Consider the following 18,625-nt stretch of genomic DNA (forward strand, 5'->3'; position numbering starts at 1 on the left):
GCGAGAGTTATTGCTCAGCGGGACCACTCCTGCCGGCAACCCGAATAGAGGCCCCTTTATGACCTTGCCGGCTCTCTCAGCCCTGCCGTCGCCACCCACATCGAGCTGGAAAAGCCGCTGACAAAAATGAGCGTGCCCATCATCGTGAAGTTGTGCGTCAAGCCGAGGCGAAGCCTCATGACATCGGCCGCGTTCCTGAAGAGCCAGGCTGGCCTCCCCTTGTTATGCAGTGAGGCGATGCAACGGCGGATGAAGTTGGCCCCAATCATCTCAAGGGTGAGCCCGGTCATAGTGAGGAGATGGATCCTAGTGGTAGCAATCCCGAGCTTCTTGTCATCGGCGTCGGTGTCGCTCCAGTCCTTGCGGCGGACTGCCGGGCTCTGACGAACTTGACAGAACTCCTGCGGGTCCTCCTCCTCGATCCATAGCCACCAGCCCCGCCACTCCTCCCACCTCTCCTTCTTGGCACCCTCTGGATACGTGCCCTTCTCCTGGGTCCGTGGGATCCAGGTGACGCAACTGGAGATAGCACCCCCGCCTGGATACGGGGAAGAAATAGTGGCGGAAAAGCGACGTGCTGGGAGCATTCAGGCAAAGCCCTCACAGAGGTGGGCGAAAAGGGCCATACATGCCACGGCATTCGGCGTGAAATCAGGAAGATGGAAGCCGAAGGTGTGCATAACATCATTGGAAAAGTCGGAGAAAGGAGGGAAAAACCCACAGGAGAATTAGTCAACGAAGAAAGGATACCGATTCGGGCCGGCCTTGGCAAAATCGGCGGGGATGATGTGCATAGTCAGATGCCCCATCGTCTTCACCCCCCACAGAGGCTTGAAGTTGCCCCTGAGGTGGACCGCATCAACTGTCGATGGGAAGAAGGCAAGATGCGCCCAAAGCGCCGCCGACTCGCTCTTTGGCATCTCCTTATCCTTGGCGACCTTGGCCACTCCCTTGCCCTTACTGGTTTTGGGTGCCATGGCGGCCGGGAAAGAGGTGCAGGATCTAGACAGTGGGAGATTGGGGCGATGGGGGCGCGGCAGCGGCGGATGGAGGCGGGAGTTTCGACTTTTTCACTTGAGGAAGAAGAAGGGGGGACGGCGGTTCCGAAATTGGAGAGACGCGGAGGGTAAATGAGTAGCGCACCCGCAGTTTCCCCTTTTTCTTATGGGGAAGGTGCGGGCTGCCTCTTTACCATTCACTGCGATGTGATGCATGAGGGAAGCAACCGTCCCACGCATGACCCCCACGTCACACACGACCCCCGCATTGCGCATTCGACGCGGGTCGTGGGGAAGTGTGACAGGCGAGAAAGTTACAGCAGTAAAACTCAGCCCCACATGCCTGCGCACTGTTTTGGCCCTAGCCCAACAACGTGTCGCACTTATGTATGGCCCAGGCCCGGGAGCTCCTGTTGGTGCACAAAAGTAGGGGCTCTCTTTGGTACCCCTTTACTTGTGCACGGACAGTTAGAGCCGCGCCTGCGGCCATACGTAGCAGGGCAGAGGAAGCAAAAACAAAGACAACTAGAACAACGCCAAGACTAGAGAACAAGAGGGCAAGGTGGACTCCCCCGGCAAGACCCTTGTCGGGGCGGTTGCTTCCCTCACACATCACATCGCAGTCAATGGTAAAGAGCGCGGCACCCTTGAGCCCAAGGGTTCCAACACCATCAACCACATTGAAACCAAGGCTCGGGAGGCACCTCCATGGTGACATACAAATCTTTGTGAAGACAAAGAGCCCACCAGACTAGACGATGACCAGAAGACAAGGCAATCACAAGCCCCCTTGCCGAGGATGCCCCCGAGGCCCCGACAAGGCTCCTTGCCGAAAACACTCGCATGTCCCCGGCAAGACTCTTGCCGAGGGAAATCACAAGACCCCGGTAAGACCCTTGCCGGGAATATATGCGGGACCGCGACAAGACCTTGCCGCCCCATCACCGCCCAGCCCAACGGCCAACCCACCAACTGAGGCTAGTACCAATGTGGCAGTACGTGGATGCTAATCCAGCTAGTCAAGCACCTGCGTAGTGGCATGCAGATCTTCGTGAAGACCCTACCACCATGCCATCTCAACAGCCTGCCAGCTTACGTGGCGCTGCATGCCTCGTTAGCCTGGACAAATGTCGGAGCAAGGCGGAACGATGACGGACGGGACGGACCTCGTTGCCATCCCCAATAAAGAAAACGGGACACCTAAGGAGCGCATTTAATGCACCTTGTACCATAATGACAGGCGATAAGCTTGTACATTGTACACCTTTCCACCTCCTGTGTGCCACTGTGGCGACCCCTTTTTGACTATAAATGGAGGACCGAGGCATACTAGAGACGGATTCAGATCTTTTGGACTACACACGCACTGCAGCTAGTTCAGAAGCTCAAGAACACTCAAATATAGACCAAAGTAGGACTAGGGCATTATGCATCCTTGCGGCACGAACCTGGGTAAACGATCTTTGTGCTGGCTACTAGACCTGCTCTTTGCACAACCCCGCGCCCGCCAATCGTAGAAGGGATCCCAGTGATTCCATAGGTGTTGTTTCCACCGACACAATGTTTGGAGCTGAGTGACGATGGCAGGGTGTTTGAAATTCACTCCCATTTCGTGCATGGGACATTACATAAATCCATGAACACATATATGATTTTACAACCTATGTCATTGCACCGGAGCATGTGCATGTAGTTTAATTTAGAATTGTGCACCTGAAATGGCTAAAAAACCAATTTAATGTATTAAATGTCCAAACGAACCCTAAATAATTCCATTTTTTTACGACACACATATAGTTGCATGTTCACTGCAGATAAAAGTTCTAGCAATTCAAACACCATCCATTGCCGCTTTGACCCCATCATGTAATTCAAATCAAGATGAAAAATCAAGTAGACCCCACACAGTTTATTATCACCAACCTGTGAGATGCAGTACAAAATATCCAGGAGCACCGTCGGTGTATAGCAAGCCTATGGCTTACGCGAGATGGTTCGTCAGCTACAGTCCACAACCGGCGTGTCAACAGCACTATCTTGCTCCCCAAATATCATTTCACTGCTCAATCGTCCCCGGTGAAAGATGGGGACATGGACCCGCGTCGTGAGGGCAAGTTCGGCGGCCCACTCCGGCGAGAGCGCGGCCATAGATCCCACACAGTTTATTATCACCAACCTGTGAGATGCAGTACAAAATATCCAGGAGCATCGTCGGTGTATAGTACGCCTATGGCTTACGCGAGAAGGTTCGTCGGCTACAGTCCACAGCCGGCGTGTCAACCGCACTAGCTTGCTCCCCAACTATCATTTCACTGTTCAATCGTCCCCGGTGAAAGATGGGGACATGGACCCGCGTCGTGAGGGCAACTTCGGCAGCCCACTCCGGTGAGAGCGCGGTGGCAGCCGCCATGCGCGTGCTAACAAGGTGTAACGCCCCGGACACACCCGCCGATGGTCGTTACTCTAGGCTGGATCTAGACTAACACCACAGATCAATACTAGTCTTTTCTACGCACTTTGTCCTCACTCATGCGCACCCGGGAGCAACTTCCCGGTCGGTCACCCATCCTGAAACTACTCCAAGCTGAGCACACTTAACTTTGGAGTTCTGTCCGAATGGGCTTCCGGAAAAGAAGGAATTCCTTATTGATATTAGTAGTATATCATCCCTATTAAGCCAGGCTAACACATACACCCCCACTCAGGGGAACCGACATCCTCGTTGGACCACAGGAACGTCCCCTCTTGGTACATATGTCTGTGCATCCAGTCCGATACATGTGTCATGCCATGTGCCACGACGGGTCGAAAATGTCATGAACAACATGACTACGCACCTGTCCGCAAACATCCGTGTAACCGCGAGGGTTGGCTCTGATACCAACTTGTAACGCCCCAAACACACCCGCCGGTGGTCATTACTCCTGGCGGGATCTAGACTGACCCCACAGATCAATACTAGTCTTTTTTGCGCACTTTGTCGTCACTCGTGCGCACCCGGGAGTAACATCCCGGTCGGTCACCCATCCTGAAACTACTCCAAGCTGAGCATGCTTAACTTTGGACTTCTGTCCAAATGGGCTTCCAAAAAAGAAGGAAGTCCTTATTGATATGAGTAGTCTATCATCCCTATTAAGCCAGGCTATCACGTAATTTATCTCTTTCTTGTTCATTATATGGGATTGTGTGAAGATGATCCTTCTTGCGACAAAACCACAGTGTGGTTATGCCTCCAAGTCGTGCATCGACACATGGAGATAGAGCCGCATCGTGGGCGTTACACAAGGTGCATGAGCGCGGCCGCACTCTGCGACCGGGCGGCCAAGGCTGCCCAAACGACCGTTGTTGCTTCTTAGGTGGGGGAAGCAACATATACCTTGGGGATAGCAACTGGCGAGAGTGGCACAATAGATATCTGTTCCGCAACGGAGGCCTTAGCCCTGATGGAGGCTGCCCACAACCATGTCAAGGCCGTCCGCACACAGCTCATGGTGCTCACCGCACAAATCGAACGAAGATCTCCAACAACGGTCGGCAACCCACGGCCGGAGAGTTAGCAATCGCCAAGAACGTTCGATCAGCCGTCTGTTCCTCCGCCACATACCTTTCCACGATGAAGCCCGTCCAAGCCCAGATCGCGGTTGCCCATGCCTAGCTCGTGGTGGCCTTTTCCAGAGAGATGGCGGACGCGGATGGCTAGATGCTTGCCAAGTATGGTGCGATGGATGCCATGGAGCCCCTTCCCTAGGAGACCGTCGGGCGCGAGGTGGACAAGGAGGCGTCGACGGAGATCGATGAGCACCAGCCGTAGTAGTACTCTTTGTTTTGCTTAATTAAGAGCACCGGTCTTTAATTGTTAGAGTAATGTTTAGGTCAGCTAGCTCTGTTTAATTGGTGAACTTGCTTGATTAAGAAGTGGGGTGTGCTGTAGTCTCCTTTGTGTACCAAAATTATGCAATGACGTGGATGACCACTGTAACCAGGGAAATTTGAACCAAAATTTTGACATTTAAACTCATCACACATGGGTTAAGCTATATAAATCGTTTGTGATGTTCACATATTGTACAAAGTTCTGAATAAGGGAGCGTGTCTGATGACACTTTGCGCGCCAGTTTTTTCGCTGAACCGATTCAAATTTTTTGCCTTCCGTGGAAATATCTACCTCCCCGCCCCCTCCTCCTCACCAAAAGCCACATTTCCCCTGTTTCCGCCTTCCTTTCCAAGTTGAAACCTTCACTGCTTGCTTGCAGTGCCGCCTCCTCGTTAGCGGCCCTCCTTCACGCTGCTCGGCCTCGTCTATCCAGGCAGGTAATCCACACCCGACCCCCATCCTCCTCCTCCTCCTTCCACATCCCACATGCCTCGACCGCGGGCGCAACACCTTCCATCCAAATCACCGACCCCTCCGCCAAATAAGCGTCGCCCTAAGCCATGGTGCATGCAGTATAGCCAGGATCTCAAGGAGCATTTCGCAGCGAAGAAGCAAATCGCGGCCGCACGCGCAGATGAGGTCGCGATGGCTTCCATTCATGCCTACCCCGAGATCTTGGAGGAGCACCTTGCCATTTGCTAGCTATGCCGGTTAAGCATACTCTCCTTACCCATTGTGTGTGGTGCTCCTGCCTTTCCTTAACAAATTCTAGTGCATTCTGCTATCTAATTTTACCATGCAATCTGTTGCTCTAGTGTATATGTTCTATATGTCGTGCAGTGTGGTGCTCACTTATTAACTGTTTGGTTAATAGTTGTCATCTTCAGGTAACTGTTTGGTTCAATTCTGCAAATGTGATGTTCAATTCTTTAGGCTGCAATTTTGTATTGTCTTCCATGTGAGAAATAAATCAAATTTATCTTTACAAAATACATGAGAAACGGATACAATTGCTATATTTCCAACTTGTCAAGCATGCTTGGTTTGGTTATACATTGTGCAATGTGGTTCTCAGTTAATGTTTGGTTCATTTGTTGTGGTGTTTAGTTAACAGTTTGGTTCAATTCTACAATGTGATGTTCAATAGTTGTGGGTGCATTCTGTTATTGTATACCACCGGAAAAATTGTCCGTGCGTTGCAATGGCATCCACAAACACAATCTTGGGAGTATGTGTTTTAACCTTCTTACCACATCATGGTTGACACTATTCTTAACCTGCATCATGTACAAAGCCATGACAACATGGACGACATTGCGTTGACAAGGATTCACCTCATCTCTGCCATAATGACCGCTCATCCACTGCCACCGTGATGGACTTAATGCCAGCAAAGTGTGGTAGCCTCGGGGAGCGTGCGGCCTACAAGATGCCAAGCTCGGTCAGAAGGTCCTCAGGGTATCATCCGACCACCCAATATCACCCCTAACCTCCTACTTCCCGCTTCGTAATGGAGCAAACATAATTACCATGAATTAGGTTTGGCCAGTCGCGGAGCGCGGTTCCTGTCCGGCGAGACCCAGAGCATTGCACAACGATCCTCTTGAATATAATAGTGAATACCAAAGAGTTTGTGTCAGACATGAGTCATTCTAAGTACAAAAAATGGAGGCGTTTGTATCGAGCATATAAGACTGAAAGTCTGAGTCATTGTCGGAAAGGGGAGCACGACTTCTCTGGTACTTATTTTCTTAGAGCAACTCCAACGGGTCTATCCAAATAGACGCATGCACTGTCCGCTTTTTGTCCGTTTGATTTGTCCGCGCAGAAACTAGTGTCCGGTTTTTCATTTGGGTCAGCGCGTCCACACAACATTGGCCCGACCCATATTTTTGAACGCCGACTTAAAAAAATCAAAGTTCAAACTTAAACATAAATAAAGCATTAAAGCCAATCAGCCACCGGCCAAAGTCCACATTTACATTAAACTTTAATTAATGCAAAATAAAAAAAGTTCGTGCTTCCGCGCACGGTGCCCTAGGCGTCCTCGTCGTTCAAAGGACCGACGGCAAGGTCGACCAACTGCGGCGTCGGGCCAGCCCACGGGAATGCTATCTCCCATGCCCGGACCATGTCACCCTGCTGCGCCGGCTGCACCGCTTGCCGGGCTGCTCCGGCACATGCATGACGCCCGTCCTCCTCCTTCTGGCGGCGCTCCTCCTCCTCGCACTCCCTCTGCATGAGACGCTCGCCGTCAACGCGCTCCTCTGTCAGTGCGTGCTGCCTCCAATGCTCGAGGTACGCGGCCTCCTGCGCCGACGTTGCGTCAATCCAGATTGGGGTCCGCGGACCCACTCGTGCAACTCGCCTGTCGAGACGTAGCACTCGGTGGGCTCCTGCTCCGCATGCGTGGATTAAAGAAGAACGGGCCCCAATAGCTTCCCGTCGCTGATGCGTGGGCCCATGGTAGGTGGCCGCGTTGAATATGGCCGTGTGTGGTAGTTGGCCAGCCGACATGTGGGGCCGCGACGGACACCGAGGGGACGTGCGGCGCGTCCGCTTTGTGTCTGAAGCGACCCATTTTAGGGGCTGAAATGGGTTGGCGCGGACACAAAGCAGACGCATTTTGGGTTTGGGTCGGCACATTGGGTCAGTGTTTCTGACCACCGCGACCCAAACCGACATGGGAGAATAAAATGGGTTCTATAAGCTTCAATGTGAACGTGGACCGAGAACATTGTTAGCCCATAAATAAAAAGTACCAAAGCAAAAAATATTTTGGTAGTCTAGCACAGAACAAGCCTACACACAAGAAGCTAGCAATGTTTATAATCTATCGCTGACATCAGCACAGACTTTCTCCATTCATGATTAGCTCAGATACTAAGTAAAGTGGAATTAGAAAAAAATAAACATCCTTGGTGTCATGTCTGGCCTGAACTCGCAGCACAAATCGAGCAAATTTTCGATAAGAGACAAGCAGATGTACATGGGCGTGCATGTGATAAATTTGCATCCCCAATTTCTCTGTAGAGATCAGTAGTATCAAAGAAATTTACACCAACAATAAGTAGTAACAGCGCCGACCAGTCCAGCCCTTCCCTTCCCCACGTTGTAGTTCTCCTTCGTCCCCGATGCTCTTCCTCCTTGGCGCCGGACTCCTTCCTTCCCATCCTAGTCCACTACGTGTGCATGCTTCGACCAGGCTACCACCTGCAACTCTGATGCTCTTTGGTAAGATTTTCATCATCCTGCAAATGAACAGAGGATACATTCAGTTTGATGCATATACCTAACAATAGATGAAGGAATCCCAAGTGCAAAATAAGAGGGGGAAATAATTTCAAAAGGCCAACAAGGCACACCTCACAATTTATAGAACACGGAAGAGCAAAGCACTACCCGAGGAAGATAATGTTCCCTCATATAAGTACTTCATGTAAGGTTGCAAAAGGTGGGTCAGAAAGCTTCTGGGAATTATCGAAACTTTATTATTTAATTTAAGTAACTTTAACTTGATTTAATTTGATCAAGCAGTATAAAAATGTCGTGTTGAGTATGAAGTGTACATTTGAATCCCTCATTTCAAAAGTAATTTTATATAATGAATCATATCATGGAAGTTTTGCACCTTTAGTGACCTATCTGAATCCAACCATATATTAAAATGTTACCCATATCTAGTCAGAACCGGATCCAGATGGGGTGGGCAATATCAGTCCAGTCAAGCGCCACTGGGAACTATAGTGCTCTAGGTAGGAGCATTGGAATTTTTTTGCTAAATCTTTCTTACATTTATAGCTCTCAACCTCCATACCCACATTGCATTTTTTCAGCAAACAAAACATGGAGGGAGGAAAATAAGCATAAGCGTTCCAAAGGCAAGAGTTGTATGGGCATGTCCCAGCTAAATCAGTAAAAGCCTGGTGAATGGATTAACTGCATTAAAATGTATAATGTCATTAGATCAACGACAAGAAATATAATTGCAACACAAAATATGTGGTATAATAAGCAACAAAAAAACATTAATCGATCTGGGAGAATAATGAAAATTCAACAGACACATCATGAGAAAAAATACATGCCACAACTACTATACATGAGCTCTTGTTGGTCCCTCGGTCCTTCAAACGACCCTTCGGTGCACCTTATACAAAGTAAATATATTGGACCATTGACAAGGAAAACAATGTGAAAGGACTTTGTAAATATACATGAGCCATGATCATAACCTAATAAAAAAATTATTTATTATTATATATACCATGTAAAAAGTAAAAAAAATCTAGCAATCAAACGGACAAGAAATTCCACTAAAAAATTGTAAACAGAAAAGCATCTATAACTCTTGAATGGATTTAATGGATTCCGTGTTGAGAACTAACTGAAGACGCAAGGACTCAAGTATTACACTTCAGGAAAACTAATTTATCTATCAGTAAGTTGAGCAATGCGATGCCACAAAATTGAAGTATAGGAAATCATCATTAACTCACATCTTATATATAATAAAGTATCATATGCTCCTCCTTGGTCCTAGCATTGATGAACCAAACATAACCAAGTAGCTAAGCAAATATTACATGGACATAGTGCTGCCAAATTTTTTTGCTAGAGAAGTTTGTCTAAAGTGACCATAGCTCTTCTCTTCCACACGCACAAATAGTTCTTACAACTTACCAATTCTGAACCTGACATATAATTAGGAACTGAGAACAAAACTTAAATCACCATCTCCTCCCTGAGACCCTGACAACACAGAAAAGAAGTTCATGTAAACTAGAAAGAAGATGTCACTATCAACTTATTTTAAGAAATATGTGATGTGCAAATGCATCGCACAAAGATACAACCCCCACTATTACTCAAGATGCAGCGGGGACAATAGAAAAAAAAATAACATCAGGGTGGTGAAGGCAGCAGGGTCCCGTGGTCGGTGGTGGCTATGAGGAGGTCAGCCGGATGCATCATCAAGCAGTGGTGGCGCACAGGAGGACGTGATGCTGCTGCTGCCGTTTGCGGCGGAGCCAAGAGGAAGGAGGCACAGACATGCAGGAGGTGGGCAGCCAGATGCGGGCAGAGGAGAGGCGCAGTGACGAATAAGAACTCTTCCTCGTCACCGAGCTGCCGCTGGTCAGGCTACAACATAAGGGATAGAGGAGTTGGGCCGCTGCCGGATAAACGTCTGAAGGGTGCATGATGGAGGTTCGCCCATGCGCTCCGATATCCTCTGCATGGTGTCTGCCTCGAACTGGAGGGCCAGCGGTATATGTACACACGCGCGTGAGCAAGAGGAAGAGATGGGTGGAGTTTGTGCGGATGAGTACCTTCTCGGGGCAGGAGCAGGGCCAGCGGGGGCGGAGCCTCCGTGTTAGTCGCTGGGAACCGACGCTTCGAGGACGATGACCCGACAGGTGTTTCTCGGGGAGTTTGGGGCTAATTCATCAGCCGGCTGAGGGCAGCGACTCCGGCCACCGGAGATCCATAAGGTGGCGGAGACGGTGGCGTGAGAGGGATGAAGAACCACGATGGGATCGTCCTCCTCTTTTGGAAACCGACGCTTCGAGGACGATGACCACGATAGGGGTGGATCAGGGGAGTTGTCGAGGGCGGTGACGCTGGCCAACGGAGATCGGTCAGGTGACGGAGACTGTGGGGTGAGATGGATGAAGGCACCCCATGGGATCGGTCTCCTCATCTGGTAGCTCCGTTTGCAACTCATCCGTTCCATGGGATCTAACCGATATTTGGATAAGGAATTAGAGGAGACGCTGAGGGATGAAGAGCTGGACTCCCAATGAGAGTCCCTAGAAGATATACTTTTACATGGAAAAGTGGAAGCGACGAACATACGAAGAAAAACGAAGTGGACCACGACAAAAGTACCAAAACGCAAGGAGATTCGGACGATGCAGATGTGCGAAAAAAAACTTATATAGAGAACAATTTAAATATTAGGTAAAACGTATGGACAACTATGAAAGGCTTCGTCTTTTAATATTAGGTAAAGACATGAGAAGTAAATTGAATTCGTCTGTACTAAATACATGAGAAACAAATACAATTGCTATATTTTCAAGTTGTTAAGCATGCTTGATTTGGTTAACTGTCTAATCTTTTATTAGGAGTATGTTATATTGTGCAATGTGGTGCTCAGTTAACGTTTGGTTCATTTGTTGTGGTGTTTAGTTAACTATTTCGTTCAATTCTGCCATGCGATGTTCAATTGTTGTGGGTGCATTCTGTTATTGTATACCATGTGAGCAATAAATTGAATTTGGCTATACTAAATATATGAGAAACAAATACAATTGCTATATTTCCAAGGTTTTAAGCATGCTTGGTTTGGTTAACTCTCTGATCTTCTATTAGGATTATGTTATATTGTGCAATGTGGTGCTTAGTTAATGTTTGGTTCATTTGTTGTGGTGTTTAGTTAACTGCTTGGTTCAATTCTGCAATGCGACGTCCAATTGTCGTGGGTAGAATTTTGTATTGTTGTGCATGTGAGGAATAAATAGAATTTGGCTGCACTTAATACATGAGAAGCATATACAAGTGCTATATTTCCTAGTTCTTAATCATGCTTGGTTTGGATAAATGGTTTTTCCATGTGGCTTGAATTAATCTGATGAATCTGCAAAGTGTTTATTTTTCATCAACAGATTTTACTGATAGCATGCGAACCCTTACTTAACCTGATGACTAACTACCTTATATGTGTTGCAGGGAAACAATGGGAAGCACTGAGGTTTACAATCGAGGTTAGCACGTGCATGGTCCGTTGTCTAATAGAACATTATTGTGCAATTGCAGGAACCATTCTAATATTTAGGCTTTTAACAATTTGGTCTTGCACATCTAGGTCCTGCTGTCAGAGGTTTTGATCCACTGTTCGACCCTTTTTGCATATGGGGAAATGAGTTGTCCATGAATATCAATCAACTCAGGAAACTCGGAAAGATGGTTAGGATAAAGAAATTAGCGACAAAAAAAACAAGATCTTTGTCTACACAATGAAGAAGACATCAGTTAACTACAAGATAGTACTAATTGTTATACCTTACCTTTTTTATTCCTTTGCCCCATTTCCAATATAGAGAAGATATTTATGCACATCCTTGTTTTTAGGCCTTTCCATATAAGTTCACTGATGATTACCTCTCAAACCACCTCTATGGTCAGGAGGCGAGGAAGGTTTTCATACAACACCCACGGTTCAATATTGAAGTGTTCCTGAAGAGGATGAAGGATGAACGGTCAATCATCCACAGGCACTGGCCTAAAGTTGCAAAGACCTTCAACATGAATGAAGGCTCAATATTCGCCTTCCGCTTTAGCAGTTTTCCAGACGAAATGCATCTTTCTATGTACCATCTATGATGCTAATTTCGAAAGGTTCTAGAAGCTGCATGTGAAACTTGGTGCTGGTGCAGTTGTGTAATGGGGTAGCTGAGTGCTGAAGCTATATCATGTTGTACTCTTATGTATTTCAATTATGGAATCCTGCTTCCTTAATATGAAAATGAAATATATTATGTGCTTAATATGAATGTCAATTAGAATAATAAATTGATTATTAATAATAGGGAAATTAGCCTGCTAATGGCCAATTAGCTTGTTATTGGGTTTTTCTATAGCAAACGGTTATTCAGAAAACACCATGGGCGATGACCTCAGGAAACGCACACAGTTTCTAGGAATAAACCGTGTTGGATCAATGAACAATCACACACGACATTCTCTTCAAAACTATTTGTGTTAGGCCACCTTGCGCAAAGGTTTACCACATAAAAACTATGTGTGATCGACAGCCTTTGCCACACAGTTTCTTCTACGCACCGTGTGTGATGCATTCAATAACCAAACGATAAAATTGTTAATATCATGTGCAATGGCAAGGCTATCACAAACGATTGAACGGGAGGAATTGTGTGTGATGTACCTGCGAACGGAAACATTTTCATTGGAGCGATTGTGTGGGATGTATATAGAAATGGAAACGTTTTGGGGGGGGGGACTTACTGTTTTCGATGTACTTACGACCAGAAACGGTTTTGCATGTATAATTGTATTTTTTGAGCACTACTGTACGTATAACCGTTTCTGAGCACTCGCCGATCGCACACGACCACATTTTGCTGAGCGTGTGTGCCAAGAGGGCATATCCCTGATGGTTTCTGGGTCGTGTGGGAACTACCCCCTATCGCCCACACTTACTTGGCGACGGTTCCAAATGCCATCGCGGAAAGGGGTTAAAAACCAATTGTATAGTAGGTCGATGTACCAGTGCCTCCTCGGCCCACCTCCATTGCCCTTCTTCTGGTATAAAATTCATTTTGACCTAGAAAAATAAGGAGAGGACTTTCAGGATGAAGCATCGCCGTCTCGAGGTGGAACTTGGGCAGGAGCACTTTTTCTCTCTGGTGAAGCTATTCCGCCAAGGGAACTTCCCTCCTCGAGCGGGAAATCATCGTCATCATCATCACCAACAACTCTCCCATCTTGGGGAGGGCAATCTCCATCAACATCTTCAACAGCACCATCTCCTCTCAAACCCTAGTTCATCTCTTGCGTCCAATCTTTGTATCGAAACTATAGATTGGTACTTGTGGGTGACTAGTAGTGTTGATTACATCTTGTAGTTGATTACTCTATGTTTTATTTGGTGCAAGCTTATATATTCAGATCCAATATGCGATTTAATACCCCTCTGATGTTGAGAATGATTATCATTTGTGAGTAGTTACTTTTGGTCTTGAGGTCACGGGATAAATCTTGTTGCAAGTAATCACATGAATTTTATATGTGTTTGATCTTTTGATGGTATGTATGTTGTGATTCCCTTAGTGGTGTCATGTGAACATCGACTACATGAAACTTCACCATATTTGGGCCCAAGGGAATGCATTGTGGAGTAGTTATTAGATGATGGGTTGCGAGAGTGACTGAAGCTTAAACCCTAGTTTATGCGCTATTCCGTTAGGGGCTGATTTGGATCCAAAAGTTTAATGCTATGGTTAGAATTTATTCCTAATACTTTTCTCGTAGTTGCGGATGCTTGGGAGGGGGTTAATCATAAGTAGTAGGTTTGTTCAAGTAATAATAGCACCTAAGGATTGGTCCACCCACATATCAAATTATAGAAGTAGCGAACACAAATCAAACCAACATGATGAAAGTGACTGGATGAAATTCCCGTGTACCCTCAAGAACGCTTTGCTTATCATAAGAGACCATTTTGGCATGTCCTTTGCATCGAAAGGATTGGGCTACCTTGCTGCACCTTTGTTACTACTATCGTTACATGCTCGTTACAAATTATCTTGCTATCAGACTACTCGTTACTTATAATTTCAGTGCTTGCGGAGAATACCTTGCTAAAAACCACTTGTCATTTCCTTCCGCACCTCGTTGGGTTCGACACTCTTACTTATCAAAAGACTACGATTTATCCCATATACTTGTGGGTCATCACTCGACTGTGTGTTAAAGTCATTCATGGGCCATTACAAAAGTGGCCCCACTACAATTGGCGTTATGCGACGCACGAGAGAACTGGAAAACTGACCTAAGCTCAGGTTAATGAAGAAGCAAAGGAAATCTCAAAGGACAAGCAGCTACCACCCTCTCACTTGTGCACTGGTTGGGGCCTACACCGACGACATCCGACAGCGCGTTTGGGATAGGCCTGTCGGTGCAACAAACCCTAGGTCCGTTGCCCAGACCGTGCACAGGCCCGAAGACAAGATTACAACATTCAAGATCAGACCAAGTACCAAAGGTCAGTCTTTTGAAGGACCAAGGTGCAGATCAAGAAGACCAAGTCAATCCAGAGAAGCAGGATATCACTACAGGAAAAACCTCCCTTATCAGGCACGCATGCCTAGCGAGGTCAGGATTACCCCGGAAGCAAGCCTCCAAATCGTCCTGGCAGGCCTGCCGGGCTTGCAGAGGCAAACCACTCCACCGCACCACCTCACAGCGACGCAAGTCATCGATCGGTGCGGTGTCAAACCCCTAAGTGACTAAGTGGCTGCTTCCTGCCACATGGCAGCCACCTCCTACAGAAACACCCCCATATGACACTCGTCCGGAGACGTGTCAAGCAAGCAGGCGTGAAGCTGGTAGAACAGTGCGGGCACGCTGTGACGTGACACTAAGTGACGCATTTAATGCACTCTATCCGCCCATAGAATTAGGTATGATAGCACTGTTTGTTGTCTAATCAGTGTGTAGAAGACTGATTTCCACTGTGGTGACCCCTTTATCCATAAAAGGAGGCCCATGGCACCCGTAGATAGGATTCGGACCCCCGCACATTAATACGCGCATAGCCACTCTCGCCTCAAGGCAACCTTGCTGGGCAACAGCGCTATGTTCTCCATTGTTCTCCACCATAAAGCAGGAGTAGGGTTTTACGCCTCCTGGCGGCCCGAAGATGGGTAAAGCTGCTTGTCTGATCTCTGTCGTGTTGTGTTACGCTTCTCCGCTCTTTGTGAAACATGCCCATCCCCTCGCCAAACCAAAAGGGGCTCATGGCCCAATAGGTGGCCATGGTTTCCCACGACATCTTTGGCGCGCCAGGTAGGGGAATCACTTGCGCGAACCCAAGATCGAAAGCAGCGCATCATCTTCATTGCCATTTTCATCATCGACGACTCCATCCACTATGGCGCCCGGGAAGAAGTCTGGTGCTGCAGCTCACCCATCAACCTTGAAGGCCCCGCCGCCCGCGACCGCCGATGTCATGGGGACTATGGGGACACGTGCAGGTGTGGACGCTGCGGGGGACGTGGTCGACGCAGGCGGCGTTGTCACCACATCCCCCACGGCCGAAGAAGGAGCGGGAGGCACAGGAGAAGGACAGTACCAACAGCATCCCTGCGACCACGCCCCACGAGGTACGGGTAGAGAGATAATTCCTTCTGGCCCTCCCTGCCTAGCTGAGGGGCATAGCCATGACGGTGACATTTGCCCTGAAGCGGATCGCAACCCTCTGGCCGCCCCCACTGCGAACGCGATCACAGGACATGCACCGCCCGTGAAGCAAACCGACCCAGCCAATGCTCCGAATGGGGTCATTTGCCCACACGCGCCACTACCCCGTCACCATGCCATCCAAGAAAGTGGCTCCCACCCAGCGCAGCCATTGCCGGCACCATCAGGAGCCGGGCGACGCTGCGGTCTACATCATCCTCACCTATGCCAAGCACCGCTACGAAGGCCATGGCGCGGGCCCAGCTGCTGCTGAGATTTCTATCGGCAGCTGATCAGAACGATGAGTGGAGAGCCACCATTTAGAGCCTGATTGGCTTTGCTGAGGCTAGAAGCTCACGGCGAGCTGGCCCACCATGGCCTCCCAGACGACGATGGCAACCCACGCTGCTGGCCGTGCAGAAGGGGCCACCCCCATGGTGCAATCCCCACCACGGCAACCAACACGAGGGCCACGTGACCAAGAGCTTGATGATGTCTCGATGGCTTCATCCGATCCTTGAGCATTTCAAGGTTGACAACGAGCCCCGGAGGACAGGCAGATGGAGGGCACGCGCATCACCATCGAGCGTCGTCGCGACAACCACCACCAGTCCAATGGGCGCGATGGCCCCAACATCGAATAGCCCGCATTTGGCAGAGGCGGGTACCTGCCTTTCGGTGTTGGGTGCCATGCCTTCACCCATGAGCTGCGGCAAGTCCGTTGGCCGTCCGCTCGCACGTTCAAGCCAGAGATACTCGAGAAGTATGATGGGAGATTTAACCCGACAGAGTTCTTGAGCGTCTACACCTGTCGGGGGAAGAGATAAGAAGGTTTTTGCCAATTACTTCCCTTTGGCACTCAAGCCAAACGTGAGGTCTTGGTTGATGCACCTGCCGGAGAACTCCATCTCGACCTCGGCTGACCTGTGCCATGAGATCGTTGGCTCCTTCACGAGTGGGCACCAAGAACCAGGGCGGCCCGGTGATTTGCAGCTTCCCCCGTAGAAGGAAGGAGAGACTCTATGAAAGTACATGCAGACGTTTAGCCGAGTCCACATAAATATTCCAAATATCCACCCGACAGTTGTGATAGCTGCGTTCCAGTCCAACATGCGCAACCGTCAGATACGTTCCAAGATGAATGTTCAGTTGCCCAAGACTGTGAAGGTGCTTGACAAATTGGTGGACAAGTGTGTTGGGGTGGAAGAGGGGAGAAAACTCCCTAGAGAAGATGATTGTGTCGACATCGACTCAGGCGTCGACATCGACTCAGAGGATGACGACAAGGCCACCAGTCAGAAGTAGAAGAAAAAGAAGCACAACAGGAGGCGCAAGGATAAGGCAGTAATGACCGTTGAGGGATCAGGCACACCGAGTACCGACAAGAAGGCTAAGGCCGAAGCCCCCAACAAGGAATTTGTCGCGTGCACTGACTACCGGGAGGCTGCGACTGCCGAAGGCTGGTAAAGGTGATGGGCCGTACTGCAAGATTCATCGGACCAAGGGCCACGATCTCCAGGAATATCATCAGGTTGAACAGCTCGTCAAGAAGCAGATGGCTGAGTATGAGAAGCGTGATAATGAAAAAGGTCAGAATGGCGCTGGTAGGAAGGTCCGAGGCGGTGAAGCAAATCGCCCCGGCAAGGCTCCTCGGAACCAAGTGATTGAGGCAAAGGTGTCCTGTCTTTCGATGAGATGGTGGCTATCGTTTTGGAAGAAGTCGACTTTGACGATCCGACTACGAACGTGCGAGAACGTCGCGCCTTAGCAATCACTAAACCAACTCCGACAGGTTATTGACCACGCCGGAGCACGATCAACCTGACCACGAAGGTCTATTTCCTGTAGGCAAACGAAGAACAAGCAAGAAACTAAGATTACAATCTGGATATTGCGAATATAAGAGGAAAGCTTTATTGACCAAAGGTGGGGTTCTGTGACGCCTTTGTTTGGTCGCTGAACACAAACGAAGTACACGAAGTTGCAACTATGGCGAACTTTAATCTAAACAAAACCCAAAGTCTAAATGATGCCCTAAGGGCTGTATATATGGAGGAGAGAGGGGGAATTTCATGGCCCTTGGAGGAGGGGTCCAAAACCAACTCTAACTCTTGTTCCCCCACACATACGGACTCTAAAAACTGCCTATCATCAAGTATTTCGAAATTACATGGGTCTGGCCCAAAAATAAGGTGATGCAACACCTAGAATAGCTCTGGACGAAATTTATGAAGTGGCATCTTGTATATTTCTTCCAAGGCTTCATGCACTCATGATGGTGGCTTCAAAGACCTGGAATCATCACTTGTAACTCCGTTCTTGTTCCCCTTGTGCATGCCATCATCTCCATGCTTGAACTTGCTCCAAGGTTCATCTTTCTTGTCCAAGCTAGGCCCTTCATTTGTAAGCAAAACAAATGTATCCAATTTAGGCAGCATCATATTCTCATGAACATTAGAATCGTTACCAAGAAACGAAAGTACCTGGTAATTCAATTGGCATGCGTGAGCTCTAGTAATTGGTCCAGTATGTATAGCACCAGGGCTGCGGGTGTAACAATGGGATTGATGTCCTCATCATCCTCCCCTTCTTGAAATAAAGTCGCCCTCGATGAAAGCTCATCTTCCTCACCCAAATAAGGCTTCAAATCTGCAATGTTAAAAGTGGGACTGACCCCAAAATCTGCAGGCAGCTCAAGTTTATATGCATTATCATTTATTTTCTCTAATACCTTAAAAGGACCATTAGCACGTGGCATTAGCTTTGATTT

General features: G+C 48.3%; 1 long non-coding RNA gene across 1 annotated transcript; it reads right to left on the reverse strand.

Moving 5' to 3' along the window:
- Positions 1–7,808: 7,808 nt before the first annotated feature.
- LOC123154964 (uncharacterized) lies at positions 7,809–10,695 on the reverse strand. The gene is made up of 2 exons (XR_006477139.1): positions 10,203–10,695; positions 7,809–9,624 (listed from the first exon to the last, which is right to left on the reverse strand). It is a non-coding gene; the product is annotated as an uncharacterized lncRNA (long non-coding RNA).
- Positions 10,696–18,625: the final 7,930 nt, after the last annotated feature.

This window comes from Triticum aestivum, chromosome 7A (assembly GCF_018294505.1).
Source record: "Triticum aestivum cultivar Chinese Spring chromosome 7A, IWGSC CS RefSeq v2.1, whole genome shotgun sequence".
NCBI classification, from domain to species: domain Eukaryota; kingdom Viridiplantae; phylum Streptophyta; class Magnoliopsida; order Poales; family Poaceae; genus Triticum; species Triticum aestivum.